Below are 20,392 nucleotides of genomic sequence, written 5' to 3' on the forward strand. Positions count from 1 at the left end.
CCAACCTTCGAGGTATACAGGAGTAAGAATCTCCCTTTCTGATCTTATAATTATTCTCTTTCTAAAATAAAAGAAAGTTTCTGTTTAAAAAAGGAAGACCCTTTCCCTAGAATACTTCTCAGGAGTCCCACCTGTTTTAAGGATTTAGAACAATGAGTTCAGAAGTGAGAATCGGTGTTTTGGATACCAAGGTTTTGGTTTTCATTCGAGTACGGCCCAAAAGAAGTTCTTTATCTCTTGGGGAGTATAAGAAGTTATCCCCCAGATATTGTGACCCTTATATCTGAATTCAATGAAAGTAGGTGACTTAGCCTACAAGCTTCTTTTATCTCCTCGTCTCAAAATTCTTAATGCCTTCTATAGAAAAATGTGTCAAACACAAATCATGGAAAGACGGTAAAACTTCAGTGGTGGCAAGTTACCGTTGGCTTCTAGGTTACGCTAGCTCCTTCCTTTATATAAGTCGTAACTTTTACTTGTCGCTCATAGTAATCTTACTCCCATCAATCTCCTTTCTTTCTTAATCTCCTTCATGGCTTGACAACAGGAATTAGTTTTATCCCTGATGATTTCTCACCTTCAAGACGCAAGAGAGTCTGTGAAAAAAGACTTTATAGAACAGTATGAGCGCTCACTTTTTCCTCACCTAGGAACTTCTGTAGCTCAGACCAAATGGCGGACCTATCAAAACATAACTAGGGTAACACCCTGGGGTCAGCAGCACTTTCGTAACAATGTCCGCTTGGCCATGGTTATTGAAGCTTTGGGTTTGGGTCCTCGATACTACTGCATCATGAGATCAAGGCATCTTGGGTTTTCTGAGCGGGTCTTCTTACTAGCGTGTTTTCTTCCTCATGAGAAGATATGCCTTTATCCCATTTTTGGCTTGCCTCTCAGAGGTCCTTTTGTTAGATCACCTCATACCACTGAGATAGGTAAAGCAATAACCAGCAAAATCATTCCCATAGATGAGTTACCCTATACTTGTGCAGCTTGTGAGTGCTGCTTTTGTGACTATATGATGGACGGGCTTATGGAAGTGTAAAGAGTTCTTCTATCTTTACTGTATAAGTTCCGAGAATGAATAAAGTTTAAATCTTGTTCTTATCTTGCTTTCTTTAAGACTTTTCTTGGTCGTTAATCTTGATTAAAATTTTTCTCTAAGTCTCATATTCGTGCATTTTTCTCTAAGTCTCATATTCGTGCATCTTGCGAAATTATCCCAGTTTACGAGATGAGGACATCTCGCATTTTTTAAGTGAGGTAGAATGTAAGATTCCTCCCCCAACCCCTTTTTGATGTCTAGTATCTTCCCCTGTAATCAATCCCTCTTCAGAAATATAAAGACCTTGTTTCTAACTGTTTTAGCCTAGAGAGAGAAAATTATTCTAGAGAGAGAATATTCAGATTATGAATATTTTTGGATAGAAAAATAACTCATCTTATTAAAATAAGTTCCCCTGAATCAAAAATTCAAAAAGAATTTTCCAATGTGCAATTGGAATTAATTGGAAATAGGTATAAAGAACCTTAGTCTAAGGGTCTAGATTTTCAGAAATTTTTGGATTATGGTCCAATTAAGGTTCCTATGGGCCAATAGCATCAATCCATGTGTAGGGAGGAGATAAATCCAAATTGTAAAAGAAGATACCCAAAAATAAGTAAATGCTCACATAAGATGAAGAGTTGAAAATGTACAAGGTTTATTAGTAAAAAACTATGAGACATATTAAAAATATGAGATATTTTGGGTATCCAAAAATGAGTAAATGCTCACATAAGATGAAGAGTTGAAAATGTACAAGGTTTATTAGTAAAAAACTATGAGCAATAAAATTGTGACACATATGTAAGGAAGGAGAGTTCTTTAAAAAAGGTGCACATTTCACATAAGATGAAGAGTTGAAAATGTACAAGGTTTATTAGTAAAAAACTATGAGCAATAAAATTTTGACACATATGTAAGGAAGGGGAGTTCTTTAAAGAAGGTGCATATTTCACATAAGATGAAGAGTTGAAAATGTACAAGGTTTATTAGTAAAAAAACTAGAATTTTGACACATATGTAAGGAAGGGGAGTTCTTTAAAGGAGGTGCATATTTCACATGCTTGAATGAGTTTTAAACTCAAAAATAATGTGATATTTTTATCTCTCATATCTCTTGAACCAAACCAAATCAAAATGGAACCAAATCGAATCAAAAAGTAACCAAACTAGGTCCAAATCTAGTCCAAATTCAACCAAACTGACTTGAAAAATTCTAGAATTAGTTTGTTTGGTTAGGAGCTCAATTTTCCTACAAATAGAAGCCTTCCCTTGTTGAAAAAAATATAGTGTCTTATGCATTGTTACTCTACTCCACCTAAGCCAAGAATTGTGAATTCTTTAATAATTCACTAGTTTTTGATACTTCTCTCTTTCTTCAATCCCCATTGGTGGCTCCATCAACATACTAAACCAATTGATTGGTTGGGGGCCTCTACCATGAACAAAGAATCAAGCAAATTATAAGATAAGTATAGTGAATTTTGATCTTTCTATAATTTCTCAATGATTCTCTTTTCTCAACCCCTCTCAAGCTTGAGAAGCTTAATTGGTATGGTTTTTGAAATGCTATTGAAGTTAATTAATTAATTGTTACCATATTATAGTAGTGATGTGTGTGAACACACTTAGGACCACCGGGGCACTTTTTCCCTCACTAGGAGGTTTTTTCCCCCGTGCATTGTATATACGCCTATTATCTTTTAGGGTTGGTTATCTTTCATTTTTGGCACTCATAATACACTACAGTGTTGTGCTCAAGCTTCCTCATCTTCTTGAAGTTGTGTGTGCATTCCTGCAACCCTAATTCCAACAATTGGTATCAGAGCAGGCTTCCTCCTCCCGGGCAGCATCACCGGCACCTGCCGCTTCATCTCCTCCGATTGCAACGAGGTTTCACGAGCGTCTGCAGGTTAGTATATGCCGTGGGACAGCCCGTAGGGCTGGTTCATTTCAGAATTTTGATCTGAAGTCATTTCGCCCTCCGTTTTTGCATTCCAAGTACTACGCAGGCAAAATCGTCCTACTGTGCAGATTTTCTGTCAAGATTAAAATCTGCAGGACAGGTGCCCATTCGTCTGTTTTGGGCTGTGCTACATAGCACAGGTCGATTTTATATAGGTTTACCTCTTACAGACAGCATTTACATCTAGTAGTACAGTCATTGGCCATGGCTGACAACAATGATGTATTCCGCATGTTGGCTGCTGAGGATAAGTTGGATGGCACCAACTATCCATTGTGGGCATATATGATGCGACATGTATTGGTAGCAAAGGGGTTATGGAACATTGTGCAGGGTATTGATGCACGTCCTATTGTGGCTGGGAATGCTGCAAACACATCAGAAACAGGTACTGTTGATGATGGTGCAGGCACAAGTGCTGTAGCAGCTGTTCGAGAACCACCACTTTCAGCAGAGCAGATTCGTTGGGATGGTAGAGATGCGCAGGCTCATGCCTTGATTGCGCTGTCTGTCAAACGTACCATTATCCCACATATTCGCTCCTGCAGGACTTCTAAGGATGCTTGGGATGTACTTGCCACATTGTATCAGGCAAGAAATGAGGCTCGTGTTGCTTATCTCCGAAAACAGTTGGAGAGTGAGCATATGAACGAAGGTGATTCTATGGATAGCTTTTTGACAAAGATCAAGGATTTCAAAGAGCAGCTCATTTCTGCAGATGAAATCCTGTCAGACAGTTCACTTGTGCAGACTGTTTTGAATGGTCTACCAGATTCTTATCAGGGTTTTGCTTCCACTCTTCGCTTGATGATGAAAGGCAATCCCAATGCCTTATCATTTGAGGAGTTAGTTTCTATTTTGCTGCAAGAAGACCAGTCAAGGCAAAACAGGAATATTATGCGTGTCGCAGATCAAGCTTTCGTTGCTAGTCAGAGAAGCGGGAAAGGTAAAGCTGGCTTTTCTTCTAGTAAGCAGAAATCTGCAAATGCTGCGCAACCAAAGAAGGAAGACAAAGATGAGAAGAAGGGTGACAAACAGAAGACATTTTGCAAGTACTGTAAGGGAAATGATCATGTCATCAAAGCGTGTCCTAAGCTGGCTGCGAAAGAGGCTAAGAAGAAAGAGGCTGGTATGGCTGTTGCAGATGCCTCTCCTTCTAACAATGAATCTGCTAATGTTGTGCTAGATACAGAATGGGCATTCAATGCGCAGTGCAGTTATGACCCATCTTTGCATGACACATGTATGTCTGCAGTAGATTCAGATGTATGGTACTTTGACAGTGGTGCCACTAAGCATATCACCTCGCAGCGCAGTTTATTCACTTTCCTTGAGTCTGCTCCCACAGGGAATACTGTCACTTGTGCCAATAACTCCTCTTATCCCGTTGAAGGAGTTGGACAGATTGTGCTGAATGTTGCAAATGGCAACACCTTTACACTTTTTGATGCATTGTATGTGCCAGGGATCAAAAAGAATCTGCTGTCAGTCTCCGCATTTGCCAAAACAGGTTTGGTTGTAAAATTTGTGGATGACAGATGTACTGTTCATGATCTCTCTTGTGGTGACATCATTGTAGCATCTGGTTCACTATGTCGAGGGCTGTATAAGCTCAATATGGATGGCAAATGTGTAGAGGATTCAGCATGTGCTATTATGGATACGCAGGCTATTTCAGATGCAAAACTGTGGCATGCACGTTTTGGTCATCTGAATTTTGCAAGTTTGCTGCGCCTGCAGAAATCTGAAATGGTGTCTTCTTTGCCTAAGCTTGAGGCACCTGTCAAGCATGTTTGTGAGGGCTGCATATTGGGTAAAATGCAGCGTGCTTCCTTTCCCAAAGATGGATCAGTGAGAGCTGAACGCAGATTGCAGCTTGTTCACAGTGATGTTTGTGGTCCCATGCAAACTCCATCATTTGGAAACTACCTTTACTTCGTGACTTTCATTGATGATTTTACCAGGCATGCATGGGTATATCCTTTGAAGGCAAAGTCCGAAGTGTTTTTGTGCTTCAAACAGTTTTTGGTTATGGCTGAAAATGTGTCAGAAAGTAAGATGGGCACCCTCCGTTCAGATCGAGGGGGGGAGTATATGTCTTCAGAATTTAATGCATTTCTGGCTGAGCGTGGGATAAAACACCAATGTACAGTGCCGTATACACCACAGCAAAATGGTGTGGCTGAGAGAAAAAACAGGTCTCTCATGGAAATGGCAAGATGTATGGTTAAGAGTCAAAGTCTACCACATGGTTTTTGGCTTGAGGCTGTCATGTGTGCCACTTATGTACTAAACAGGTGTCCCACCAAAGCATTACAGGTTGTCACTCCATATGAGGCTTGGCATAGCCGCAAGCCATCTGTTGGCCATTTACGTGTTTTTGGTTGCCTGGCATATGCATTAGTGCCTGTGCAACATCGCAGAAAATTGGATGACAAAGCTGTCAAATGTATTTTTGTTGGATATAGTGCTGAGAGCAAAGGCTATCGTTTGTATCATCCACAGACAAAGCGCATTTTGGTTAGCCGTGATGTTGTATTTGTGGAAGATGCAGTTCAGCCCTTGGTTTCATGTACTAAGGAGACAGATATCAGCTCACGTGATGTCTATGATACATTGTTGCCTCTTTTCAGTGGTGCACAGTCAAGTGCAATACCTCATGAGGCAGTTTTTCAGCCTATGCAGGTTTTAAATGATGGCACAGATCAGCCTATATCTGATGCAGATGTGCATGATGCACTTGAGGATGAGAGACAAGAGATTGAGGGCTCTAGGAATATGCCTAGATGGCTGGTGCAGACTTTGCGTGACAGCAAGTTGGATGCCCCTTTGTCTAGTCGCACTCGTTCTGGCTCTCATGGTGCCTCTTATGCGTCAGATTGTTATGCATTGGCTGTTTCTAGTATGTGCGATGAAAGTGAGCCTGTTTCATTTGATGAGGCACAAAGTTCAGAAAATTGGATGGCTGCTATGCAAGCAGAATACGATGCTATTATGAAGAATGGTACATGGTCTTTATGTGACTTGCCCCCTGGCAAGAAGGCCATTGGCACTAAGTGGGTATACAAATTGAAGCGTAAGCCTGATGGCACAGTGGATCGCCATAAGGCTAGGCTTGTTGCAAAAGGTTATGCTCAAGAGAAGGGCATTGATTTTGATGAGACTTTTGCTCCCACATGTCGTATGACCACTGTTCATAGCATCTGTGCATTAGCAGCTCATAATGGTTGGAATGTACATCAGCTGGACATAAAGACTGCGTTCTTAAATGGAGATTTGCATGAGGAGGTGTATGTATCGCAGCCTCGTGGTTTTGTTCAAAGAGGGCAGGAAAACAAAGTGTGCAGGTTACAAAAGGCTTTATATGGTTTAAAGCAAGCTCCACGAGCTTGGTATGAAAAAATACATGCATATTTGACTGCACATGGGTTTCAGAATAGTCCAACAGAAAGCACTTTGTATGTTAAATGTGTGGATGGTGTACATCTAATCATTGCTCTCTATGTCGATGACATGCTGCTCACAGGACCAAATGAGAGTCATATTGCTGATTTTAAGGCTGATTTGAATGCCTCTTTTGAGATGTCAGATTTGGGGCATTTGCATCATTATTTGGGGATACAATTTAAGCAGTGTGATGGAGGTATTGCTTTGTGTCAGACAAAGTATATTGAAACATTGTTGCGGAGATTTGGCCTTGAAGACTGCAAGCCTATTGCTACTCCAATGGAGACAGGTTTGAAGTTGAGTCTTCATGATGCTGGAGATCACTTTGATGTCACACTCTATCAGACAGCTGTTGGTTGCCTCATTTATGTATGCATTACGAGGCCAGACATTCAGTTTGCAGTCTCACAGGTGAGCAGATTTATGCATAGCCCAGGCATTAAGCATTGGCAGGCAGTGAAGCGTATCTTTCGCTATTTGAGTGGTACTCGGCATCTTGGGTTGTTTTATCCCAAGGGGGGATCATTGCCGCCAGATTTACATGTTTTTTCAGATTCTGACTGGGCTGGTTGTTATGACACACGCGTGTCCACGAGTGGTTTTTGCTTCATGCTTGGAAGCTCATGCATATCATGGTTGAGCAAGAAGCAGCCTACTGTGGCCACTTCTAGTTGTGAAGCTGAGTACAGGGCAGCTTTCACAGCTACGGTTGAGTGTGTGTGGCTCAGACGCCTTATGGCTGATTTGGGTGTTGGGCAGCCATCTGCCACCACCATCTTCACTGACAGTCAGAGCGCATTGGCAGTTGCGCGGAACCCAGTGTTCCATGCTCGTACGAAGCACATTGAGGTGCACTACCATTATGTCAGGGAGAGACTCTCTGCAGGAGAGATCAGTTTGGCTTATGTGCCAACACAGGATAACCTTGCAGACCTTTTCACAAAGGCTCTGCCTCGTGAAAAGTTCGAAGCTTTTCGCAAAGCTTTGGGCTTACTCCCTTTTGTGGATTCGTCCACATAGCTAGACACTTCCCTATACATGAGTGCTAGCTCTTGTTCACCGCATCACTCCAGGGGGGATTTGTTACCATATTATAGTAGTGATGTGTGTGAACACACTTAGGACCGCCGGGGCACTTTTTCCCTCACTAGGAGGTTTTTTCCCCCGTGCATTGTATATACGCCTATTATCTTTTAGGGTTGGTTATCTTTCATTTTTGGCACTCATAATACACTACAGTGTTGTGCTCAAGCTTCCTCATCTTCTTGAAGTTGTGTGTGCATTCCTGCAACCCTAATTCCAACATTAATGATAGTAAAGAATTACATAAATTTCCATTTATGTTTAATTCTAATGGGTTTTTCTCTCTCTCACTTAAGAAATGGTCATACTCATGACCCTTTCTCAATCCAAATGAAGCTTTTCATAAGGCTTTTCCTTAATCCAAGATTAAGCTATGCTTGAGGCCAAATTAATGGCTTTTTCTATGCTTTTAGTTTATGTATATTGATGATTCAATCCATTATGGATTGATGATCCAATTAGAGACCATTCTAATTATTTCCTTAATGATAAGCTTTATCCCTTAGAAAAAATTGAGATTTATCAGTCATAGTAGCGGAGCTATGGCAAAATTTTTATAGAAATTACGCATAAAATAATTTCATTCAAAGCATAAAAAGAGGACTTCCTACCATATTCTAGGAATTATCATCCTAGATTAATTAAAAGAATTTTATTGTAATCATGGAGGTGTGGAGGTATGCATGTAGATGTAGATGTATAGATATGGATGTGAATGGAGATGTGGATGTATGCATGTAGATGTAGATGTATAGATGGGGATGGGAATGGAGATGTGGATGTATGCATGTAGATGTATAGATGGGGATGGGAATGGAGATGTGGATGTATGCATGTAGATGTATAGATGGGGATGTGAATGGAGATGTGGATGTATGCATGTAGATGTAGAGATGTGGAGGTGAATGGAGATGTGGATGTATGCATGTAGAAGTAGAGTATAGATGAGGATGTAAATGGAGATGTGGATGGATGCATGTAGATGTAGATGTATAGATGTAGATGTGAATGGAGATGTGGATGTATGCATGTAGATGTAGATGTATAGATGTAGATGTGGATGTGGAGGTGGATGGATGCATGTAGATGTAGATATATAGATGTAGATGTGAATGGAGATGTGGATGTATGCATGTAGATGTAGATGTATAGATGTAGATGTGGATGTGGAGGTGGATGTATGCATGTAGATGTAGATGTATGGAGGTGAATGTGAATGTGGATGTGGATGTATGCATAGAGATGTGGATGTATGCATGTAGATGTGAATGTACGCATATAGATGTGGATGTATGGATGTGAATGTGCATGTAGATGCGGATGTATGGATGTGGATGCATGAATGTGCATGTAGATGTGGATGTGAAAATAGATGTATGGATGTAGATGTGGATGTATGGATGTGAATATATGATATGTGATGTGAAGAAATCTGAAGTGATGAGATGGAAAATGATGTGATGGGATGAGTATACATATGAATGGAATATGGAATAAGTAATGTAGATTGATGAGGGATAATGTGGAAAAATGAAAGTTAAAATAGAAACTGTATTGTAAACTGTTTGTAAATGCTGTTTGTAAATGACTGTTTTATGTCAAGAATGCTGGGGGAGCATTTTGACCATCTTGTGATTAAGGTCGTGGTGGAGACCTAACTGCTGATAAAGTTGCAACTGCTGACGGAGAGTCAATGAAGGACGTCTCGCGTAGCAAGATCGGCCGAGGTCTTGACAAGTCTCGGTGCGATTAAAATGGTGAGCTTCCGGTACTGTGGATGAGGGGCCAAGGAAGCGGCCTATGAGTGAAGCGCTAGGTCACCTGCAAAGGATCCTAGAGGGTGCTGACCATACGGTGCTCGGGCTCTGGGTCATCTAGGATACCCACGCGTGCGTCGAGGAAGATATTGGAACAAGAGTAGGAGTTGTTTTCTGAAATCGGGCATGGATCTGGTTGATTGACCTTGCTGGTCTTCAATGGATGAGTCCATGGCTCTTTATATGGATCTGTTGGTTGATCTTGCTGATCTTCAACGACAGTCCATCTTGATAAGTGATTATATTATCGAGTATTATGGGCTAGGAATTAGGAAACGGCCCCTGTGTGGACAGGTGGTAAGCGTCCTAGTTGCCAATGATGCCATAGATACTCTGATGAAGGAATGATGGGAAAATTAAGAATGAACTGGATAAATTGGAAGATTGTGATCAGTGATACTATGGTTTTATTAAAGGATTGTTTTAAACTGGTTGAATCTGTGAAAAGGCAATTTCATATTGGGTGTGTGAGTGGTGTGACTAGTTTTATTTTTGCATGAACATCCGGCTAGGGGGCCTTGGAACTCTTTTCCTTGGTACCCGGGACAAAACCTAACCAAATTCTTAATTGGATCCCATCACTACAGTGGTTGGACGGTTGGCTAACCCATGGGACTGGATGGGGTTAGGCTGGACTGATGGATCCGTAAATCGAGACTCAAACTTTTGTTTTTACGATAGACAAAATAAATCCTGAACAGTAACTGTTCTATGGATAGGAATCAACGGCTGTGCCTCTTGAATGGGGAAAAAAGCGTTGATCCCAATGATCCAAGTGCAAGTTTCTCCCTTGATCTGACCAAGTATCTTATAGATGTAATTGGATCAGCTCGATCAGAAATGATCTTGACTACGTTAGAGTAAAAAGTTATCCTGGTGGAATCGCCCGTGCTTTCCGGTAAAGGAAGTTTTTCCGGGTTCGTTTTGGAACAACCGACGGATTAGTCTCTTATCCGGATATCCGAGGGTGAGGCCCCGAATGTGGGACCCCTGTCCCGCGCGAGAAGTGCTACTTCCGCTGCTAGTATCCCGAATCTGTTGCTCGGTGGGAACTGGGATCTTACACCAACCTTGCCATCATCTAATTGAAACCGACTCCTCACTTTGGTGAATTGGGCACACAATTAGTGTACAAAACCCGCAACCTTGCCATCACCTAATTGAAACCAACTCCTCACTTTGATGAATTGGACATCCCAACCTTGCCATCACCTGATTGAAACCGACTCCTCACTTTGGTGAATTGGGCACACAATCAGTACAAAACCCACAATGGGGTGCTTGCATCATAGCCCAAGGGTACAAAACCTCACTTTGGTGAATTGGGCACACAATCAGTACAAAACCCACAATGGGGTGCTTGCATCATAGCCCAAGGGTGCAAAACCTCACTCAGGGTGTCCACAAAAAAAAAGTGCCATGGCTATACCATTCACAACCCCCTTTGCCATGGCTAAACCATTCAAAACTTCACATTGCCATGGCTATACCAAATTTTCCACGTCTGTACCATTCAACATTCCAGATGGCACAGCCATACCAACATCCAATTTAATTGCCACGACCATTCCAACTTTTGCTCTAGATGCCACTGTCGTTTCATCATAAGCTCGAACTGCCACACCTATACCATTCAAGTCGCCACACTCATTTGTTGGGAATGCCATGCCCATGGCCGTGTACTTTTGGAAACCATATATATGGGCCCCACCCCCTCATTTCCTCACTTTCAACTTTCAGTGTAATAGAACTCTTGTAAAAAAAATTCTCTAGCTTTTCCTTCTTCCATCCTCTCTCACCCATGGCCGACACCTCAGATTCCTCCATGGAGGTACTCCACCACCCCACCCTCAGGAAGAAGCACTCGATGGAGGGGAGCTTTGAGGAATACAACCACCACCTCACTTAGCTTTCACATTTGGGGGAGCCGGATGAAGTAGGCCAGCAACCATAAGGTGCACTCACTGATGAAGAACAACCATAAAGGGGAGCACAAACTGCTATATTTCACCGGGCCATGCTTATAGGAGCCGAACCAGCAATGGTAACCCGACTAGAGTACCAGGGGCTCGGAGGTTTGCCGAACGACTATGGAGCCATGGGGGCCAGACCTTTATAACTACTTATATTTTACAGAGACCTATGATGCCAACAACAAGCAAACAGAAGAGGTGCTCAACAATGAGGGGCACAGGCAGACAATGCATCTAAGCATGGACCTCATCAGAGACGCCCTACAGCTCCCCCGCCTCAACCAACCCTATTTGAGGCTAGCCAGTGCCCCAAAATTAACAAAAGGCACATACAGATCACCACCACAAAAGACGGCATGGAATGAGAAAACATCATTGGATGAGGAGATGATGATGCCAGCAAGTTCACTGTCCTTTCTTTTTGACCACCAAATGGACCGACAGGTTCAGCGCCATTGTACCCTGTCTACATTAGCGAGGGTACAAGGGACGCGTGTGAATTGGATGGACTATCTACACAAAGACTTACATGCAGTCTATTCCAACCCTCAAGGAAACCTCGCAACAACAGCAACACTTGTCACAAAAGTCCTCTACCACGCTGCAGTGTGGGAGGAGCTTCCCAGCAGGTCCATACAGCTCACTGGGTCGGACGTTGTACCAATCTATGCCTCCACCCCTATCCTCTCCACAACCACCACTAACAAAGCACCATCAACCCGAGGGTAAAGAGCCTGTTCCCCCACCGCCAAGGCCTTACACTAAAGGAGCATGAAGTTGAAGAAGCACACCACAAGGCTACTGAGGAGGAGAGGTAGAAGCAAGCATTCTTTGACCAAAATCTTTTTGAGACCCCACCCCCAGCTTAGCGAATTTCCCCCTCACTACACAGAACCGGGTCATCATCTCCTCACTCTTCTCATTTCAACACACTGGAGACCCTCCGTTGGGAAAGAGGGGGAAGCTTCAGATCCAGTGAAGCATATGCGGAAAGTTTGCATGCTGCACATGGGACAGTCCCAAACTTTGCCATGGGCTTCTCTCATATGGCCCGTGAGCTCATCACCCAAATGACAGACTATTTACCACTAGCAGGAGGTTGCCAGCAATAGCCCAGCAAGAAATGTTGTTGGCGCGAAAGCTCAAGAGAGGCAGACTGTTGTAGATTTGTATACCACGAACCTGAACAACCTCCAACTCCAAACAATGATTAATGAGAAGGAGCAGCAACTCATACAGGCCATCTCCACCATCTCAGAGCTCCAACACTAGCTCTAATAAGTGCAGGAAGCCACACAAAGGGCCCACATAGACCTCTCTTTAGCCCAAGCCATTGCCAGAGATTCCCAGCACACCGAGCTACTTCCACAAAAGAGGCACCACCTGCCCCCTCTACCAGTGCCACAAAAAGGAAGGTGGATGCCCTCATGGGACACTGCATGGACAGAGCTACCTCTCCTCACCATCCCCCCCAAACCCCCTCTAGCTACTTGACCTACACTACAGAAGTGTCTGCCTCAATATGCTTATAGCATGACGTCTTCTTGGACGAGCCCCTCTCCCACATAACATCGACTACATCCTCACCAAGCCCCCCCTACACAACATCATCCTCCTCCCCCAATTCTTCTTCTAGGGACTCATTTCCTTCACGCACTCCCAGATCTTCTTCGACCTCCCTACCCATCCTCTCCAAGCCATCTTTATCAACTGGTGCCACCTACTCCGCTTCGGTCAGCCCACCGAGCCAGCTAATCCCATAGATCTCTCGGTCCCGAACGGCCTGTTTTCATACCCTTACTCCTCTCAAAGGGCAGTCGAAGCCCTTCATTATCTCCACCATCAAGGATGGCACATATTGAATGTTGCATTCTCCTCCCTCCACACAGACGACCTCCCCCCGTACTAAATAGCTAGCCTACTCATACTTTACCGAAGATGCCATTTTTACAGATGGCGGTGATGGAAGCCACAGGCATCATACAATTTGATGACTTGCACGTGATGTTCCCGATGGATTTTACATCTGAGGAAGCTACGGAGGCAAAGGCCTATTTCAGATTGCATGGCCCTGTAGACTTTGATGATAAACACAATGGCAGTGACCACGATGGTCATGACGGAGGAGACCATGCCCAAGGAGCCAAACCCCCTCCCCCCCAGCCCCTCTCATCCAAGTACTAGCACACCCCCACCCCCACTTGGCACCTCAACCCTCACCCTCTTCCCCTTCCACTCATCTACACCACTCCATTTTCCCACCCCACCCCACCTCCCTCACCAACCCCACCCTCATCTCCATCCTTATCTTTGAATTTAGGCATGCACACAGCACTAACAAATTTACCTTCAACATCAACAAAGCCTCTCCCATGCTTCATGCCAGCCTCTCACCCGGGTGCTTCTTCATTGCCTACCCCTCCACCCTCATCATAGTCGCAGACACCCCTCCCCCCACCCTTGGAAGAAGGTAAAATTTTACCACCGCCACCACTCGAGCATGAGGAAATCGACCCTCCGCTCAACCCACTCAACTAGAGAGACCCCCTTGACAGAACGGAGTTCGAGTAGGCAATACAAATCCTACTAGGTTGACAACTCCAAGTGGTGCCAATCACACACATCACGGATCACATGGAAATCCATGTCTTGCATCCATACATCGACGACGCGACGCATCACAACTGGCAGTGTGAGCACCCCCCAACAAGGAGGCTACCATCGGCCACCCGCCACTGCTTGCCCCATAACTTTCAATCTCATAGGTGAGCAGTCGGCTTGGAGGTCCCCCTTTTTACTAAATCCATTCATTTGGGAGATCTACTGCCCCCTTTGCATCAACACAGTGTACCTGCCAATACGAAGATGGTGGGCTTGGAACCTCTTCCACGAGGAGCAGCAAAATAACCCCAAGGTGCAATTCAACTTCTCGTGGTTCGCAAATCCAATGCCCCATTAGCCCTGCACAGAGGAGAGCATGATCAAGTGCTTCCATAAATTCATCTGCAGATATGATCAGGTCCCCAACCTAGCCGTGATTTTGCAATGATCAGATTCTTCAACTTGATCATCATGCTGTTGGAGGCATTCCCTGATTGAGACCACTACCTTTTAGGCCGGTAGGGATTGGCATTCGACATCAACAAAGGGCCCACACTAAAGCAAATTTTTAGCTACTACGAGCGTATCATGTGGATGCCCGCTAGACATTCGAGGACATGATGAAGACTACCTTTTGGACAAGCTATCGAGTCTTGCATCGATCACCCTCTACCTACTCCTACCTTACACCGTGATTTTATCCGCACTTATTTGATCTACTACTGCTAGATTCGACCAACTCCAAGGATACCTGAATGAGGGAGGGGGTATGTTATCCACTCTAGTTATAACATTACTTTTCAAGCATGACTATGCTCATTGTAACTTATCTTTTGTAACTGCGCAAAGTTCTTAATGATAAAAGAGACATGGGATGACCGAGCTTACGGCTAGTGTAATGCCGGTCATAGGAAAAAGTTGTGCATAGAGCTAGGAAGACTAGTTTTGAGCCCCCAATTGTAAATGGGCATGGCCGGCCATTGTAAACTAAGATCTCTTATATATAAGAAATTTTATGAAATATGAAAAGGGATAATTCCATTAGTCTCATTTGAGTTTTACCTCTCTCTCTCTCTCTCTCTCTCTCTCTCTCTCTCTCTCTCTTGTGGATGCATGCTTGCTTGGTTGGTTGTTGCTTGCGTGCTTGCTTGGTTGTTGCTTGCATGTTTGATTGTTATTGTGTATGCTTATAGGGATGGTGATGATCTAGTTTCTCCTCTCCCTTCTCTTTTCTCTCTACCAAGGTCCCTCTTGCATGCATGTGACATCATGGAGTGAAGGTTGAGCTTTCCATAACTCTCTCCTCCTTGCTCTCTACCTCGCTCTTGAATCTCCACTTGGATGACACAAGTGGAGTGGAGAGAGCCCCTAGTAGCCTCATAAAGGGGAGTTAACCCTCATTTTAGGAATGGCTAAGTGCACATCTTCGTTTCTCTTCTTCTCTCCCTCTCTCTTGTGTGCAAGGTAGTTAGGATTAACAAGTTCATTTTGGCCATGATCTCATCACTTTGTTTAGACTACATCTACTCATACTAAAGATATGCTACAGATGGTTATGAGTTACCCAGCCTAGGGCACACAACAAATTTACAACTACCCTCTAAATCTCTGCTGATACAACTCGACACCTTACCCCTGATAAAATGTCTTCTTAGGTCATATATGACTCTGCACAACCTTAATCTTTAACCCTATCTCCCCAGCTGACCTTCTCTGGAAACCTACTAACCTAAACTAAACCCAACTGACTCTCAGTTAACCCCTACACCTAGCTGTAATCTGATTCAGCTAGCTACTCTATTGACCTCTATCAGATTCTTATCCTCTAGACCCTCAGATTTTCCTCTAGAACAAACAATCTTCAATCTCCAATCCTCAAATCTCTAGCTCTAGGACCCTACTGAAAATGTCAATTGTCCTCTACTGACCCTTATTTGCCTCAAGTCTAACTAAACTGATTCAGTTGACTCAGTTGATTCATGTCTCCTTATCTATGTGTTCTTTGACACTCACAAACCCTCAAATACTGCAGATCCTACAAAGATTGAACTCTATAGTCTCTTACCTCACTTTAGCTGACCTTCAGCTATGATGATTGCTTGAGTCCTATCTAGTTTAGCTTATTGATTTGACTTAGATCTTTCCACTTACGTATCCTCTAAGGCTTAAAAACCTTCCAAAACCTTAAATCTCATAAAGATTCAACCTTATAACCCCTAAAGGGACATGAGCTATCTTCCAGCTAACTTTGTTAGATATCCTTCGGCCCCCCACAAACTATTTGGCTGACTTAGACTGACTTTTGACTGTCAAACTAGACCTAAAACAGCTTCCTCTCAACCCAAAAAGACTGACTCTATTCTTCCACACCCTTAGCCTTAGCTGACGGGTTGTGACACTAACCTGACCTTTTCGAACACTGATGACTCTCACCTTATGCTATCTGACTCAAACCTGACTCAACATACTTTAGATCTTCACTCACAAGTGTTTTTACAGTCTATAGAAGCCAGATTAGTAATGAATGCCGACGTTAGTGAGTTTTGAGAGTACTTGAAATAGTAACATCTTATTAAAACCTACAGGGTTTAGCTCTAGAGGTGCTACTCCTTAGAATTTGTATGCAGGTTTTTTAGTTACATAGCAATGAATACTTTGCTATCTTTAGCTCACTTGGTCTACTCTTACTGAGAGGAATTTCACCTATTTGATCTGGTTCTATTCAGGTCCTCCTTCTATGTATGTAGTAGGATTTCAAGATTGACAGGCTGGCTCATAAAAAATTCATAATATTTGTAAGATATTAATGAACTCGCTAAATAGATGTTCTTTTAACATAAATTTAATGATGATTGTTGGTGGATAAACACATAACAACTGGATGTATCGGTACATGGGGTGTTAAGTGCTACTTGGACTTACATAATTTAGCTTGGCTAGGCTTTTTATAAAAAAAACTTGCAGAGATAAGGTGACATCTATAACATGTGGATAGGTCCAGTGACACATGTAATACGCATTTAGGCTAACAAATTGTTTTGTCTATTTGTATGGATGCAGGTAACAGGACCTACCTTCTCTTCTCTTGCGGTTAATTTCAAACAAGCTTCCCTTGCTATTTTAATTTTATTTCCACTAGATGCAACTTGTCATCATTGACCCTAAAATGTACATGACTCATAGTTGAGAACTTGTTTCATGTATGACCTTTCTTTAAATCAAGATGGTATGGCTTCATGAATAGTTTTGTCTATTCATCTATGAATATTGTATATGTTTTAAACTAGCAACACAAACACACACCCCCTATACACACTACACATGCACTACTGCAAACACACACTCTTTCCCCCCCCCCCACATACTCTCCCACGTAGACTTCCAAGTCCCTATCTCTCTCTCTCTCCGTTTGTCTGTTTCTCTCTCTCTCTCTCTCTCTCTCTCTCTCTCTCTCTCTCTCTCTCTCTCACACACACACACACACACTCTCCCACATACAAAAACTCTATCTCTCTCTCTTACATACATACACATACAAACACAAACACACTCTCTCTCTCTCTCTCTCTCTCTCTCTCTCTCTCTCTCTCACACACACACACACACACACACACACACACATACACACATCTAAATATATATTATCTATAATATTATGTTTAGATGTGTATATATGTATGTATAAGTACATGTGTCTATGTATAGGTATATGTATCTAAAACATAATATTATATATACTAATATTTACATGTGTGTGTGTGTGTGTGTGTGTGTGTGTGTGTGTGTGTGTGTGTGTGTGTGTGTGTGTGTTTTCAGTCTTCTATATCGGCAGAAGTAAAATCCAAGAACCTTATCCAACTTGACCAGTAAAAATGTTTAAACATATAACAGTAGATTTGTATACAATAATAATGTTACAAATAAATGGAGGCACTGACTCTATTATTTGAAAACATTTGGCATAGAGCATAAACCCAAAGATATTTTGAGAGAATAGATCCTATTACCTGCATCTACCCAAATAGACAAACAACTCGTTAGCCCGTATATGTGTATTGCAGGTGTCTTAGGACCTATCACATGTATTGCAAGTGTCTTAGCCCATATATGTGTATTGCAAGTGTCTTGAACCTATCACATGTTATAGATATCACTCAAAATAGCCTCAGTTTTATGCTATAATAGGGTCAGTTACCCCGTCACACATAGGTATATATTTTTCTATGTATAGGCAAGGTTTGCAAACATAGTCCTAGCCCAAGGTACATAGATTAAGAACTATATCCTTTTGTTCATAGACCATGAATATGCATATAGTGATAGCTAAGATGACCATCCCGAATCTACATTCATTGGTTTCATGATGGGTATTCATTCTCTCTTTTTATATATATTCATAGACCAAAAACAAAAAGTAGTCGACTATATCCAAAAAATCAGCGATATTTCTACAAAGCCATATGTACTAGACCTTCATATAGGTTTGAAACATTAGAATTCATGTTTCTAGTTTAGACCACCGGGAGCTATCCTCTGTATATGTCCTTGCCAACTAGATAAAGAGAGGCTAGGTTGACAATATGCAATCATGGTATTAACCCAATGCATTGTGGCTCAATATTATATACCATCAGCATGTTAGAGACTTTAAACATAATGTTTAATAGATGTACCATCAATATGCAAAGATTAATGACCATGAACCTGCATAGTAATCTTAGGATCGTTATCCTATGATATCATCAGAAACCAGAGTATGTTATGTATTTTTGGTCAATCCATCCAAATATACACCCGGTTATCTCAGCAAATTTTTTTCCAATATCGTATATTTGGTTAATCCATCCAAATATACACCCGGTTATCTCAGCAAATTTTTTTCCAATATCGTAACCTAAATGATTCTGATAGGAGATGTCCTGCAAAACTTCAAAAAGAGACCGAAAAATCTTTGTGAATGCATGCATTAACATAGAGATTCCATAATATAATCAAACCAAAATCTAAGTATGTTGCTTTTATCCATCTCATTGATAGTGAATCACCGATGCATGACCAAAATCAAAGAAGTCAAGAAGCTTTTTAGGCTTCATCCTAATTGTAAATCCGTGACCAAAAAAACGACGCCTCGTATATCAGTCTCAAAGGGATACCAATGAGATTATGCACATCCTAAAATCCGTAGTAGTCTGATAATCTGTGTGCATGGGAGATTAGGGCACCCTTAGATTTATAGGATATGCCCATGTCAGTGGATCACATAAAGTATTAAACATTAACAGTGCAGCGTAAAGGACTGAAAAAGCTTGTATAATCAAAATCCATATAGTGGATCACATAAAGTATTAAACATTAATAGTGCAGCATAAAGGATTGAAAAAGCTTGTATAATCAGAATCCATATATTACACGTAGTGTTAATCCTAGTAGATATGATTCCTTAAACATTAACAGTGCAGCATAAAGGATTGAAACAGCTTGTATAATCAGAATCCATATATTACACGTAGCGTTAATCCTAGTAGATAGGATTCCTTAAAAAATTATTATCCAATACTATCACAAGCATTTTGAATTATAAGCACAAAATGGGTCTCAATAGAGTCATTAACCCATAATATTGTGCACAGCCAAGAGATTCGTATGAAGAAAGCATCATGAGACAGCAAAAGTGGGATTCAGTGCATTATCCCAGTTTGTAGTATAACAAAAGCTTCAACAAGTGATACCTGAGAGGAAGAACTCCCAACAGATGCCAAAACAATAGACATGGCAAAAGAACACCGATATACGGGCTAAGTGAGTGTATAAACACTCACCTTGCATGGTTTTTATAGGTAGAGCCAAGTTGTAGCTGCCAACCATCTCCACCATGAAAGCACCATACCCACACCAAAATAATGCACAGAGTATTAACCCACAACCAGCCATAGCTAGGTGAACTAAGAATGACGACCTTGTCAGGCGTGTAGAGTTTGCATGTAGGAGTTTAATGTTTTGCATCTTTTTAGAAAGTCACACATATGTGAAGAGCCTCCATATTGGCGTTCATGTAAAGCTACTTCCATAGCCTTAATACCATTAGTAAAGGCTTTCTAAAAGATGAGAGATACTCACTACAAATAAGAGCTAGAAAATGGGAGATGTGTGTGTGTGTGTGTGCAAGAGAAAGAGAGGGAGAAAAGGTCATAATGATGTAATTTTTTGTGATAGATGAGTAGTATGTGTGTGTGCGCCCACCCATTCCCATGCACCATACTCATAGATGAGTAGTGTGTGTGTGTGTGTGTGTGTGTGTGTGTGTGTGTGTGCCCACCCATTCCCATGCACCATGCTCATAGATGTTTGAGGCAATAGGCCCCATGAGTATGGGCATATTGCCTCAAAAGATTGATAAGTAAAGAAGGATTGAATCTAGCCCCACTCCATTCGTTGCAGTCTAGACTCTCAATGATTACAT

Source organism: Cibotium barometz, chromosome 15 (assembly GCF_041138505.1).
Source record: "Cibotium barometz isolate CiBa-2024 chromosome 15, ASM4113850v1, whole genome shotgun sequence".
Lineage (NCBI taxonomy): Eukaryota > Viridiplantae > Streptophyta > Polypodiopsida > Cyatheales > Cibotiaceae > Cibotium > Cibotium barometz.